This window comes from Apaloderma vittatum, unplaced genomic scaffold (genome assembly GCF_000703405.1).
Source record: "Apaloderma vittatum isolate BGI_N311 unplaced genomic scaffold, ASM70340v1 scaffold1731, whole genome shotgun sequence".
Taxonomy (NCBI): domain Eukaryota; kingdom Metazoa; phylum Chordata; class Aves; order Trogoniformes; family Trogonidae; genus Apaloderma; species Apaloderma vittatum.
This window is the reverse complement of record NW_009699357.1, coordinates 18,113-18,336: the sequence shown is the minus strand read 5'-3', so window position 1 is coordinate 18,336 and position 224 is coordinate 18,113.

Below are 224 nucleotides of genomic sequence, written 5' to 3'. Positions count from 1 at the left end.
TCGAAAGATCTGCAGCGGCTCGGTGGGTTGGGAAGTGCATCAGTTGTCAGAGGTTTGGTGTTGAGGGAGAAAAATGCAAGTTCAGAAGAGCCGCAATGGGAAAAAGAACAAGCGCCGGAGAGCAGTCTCCCATCCTTCCTTTGAATAAATGTTGGGGAATATCTAACATATCAGCATGTTGTGGCTGCATCTCCTGAACGTTAACTATTTCCTAACGTAGCTTC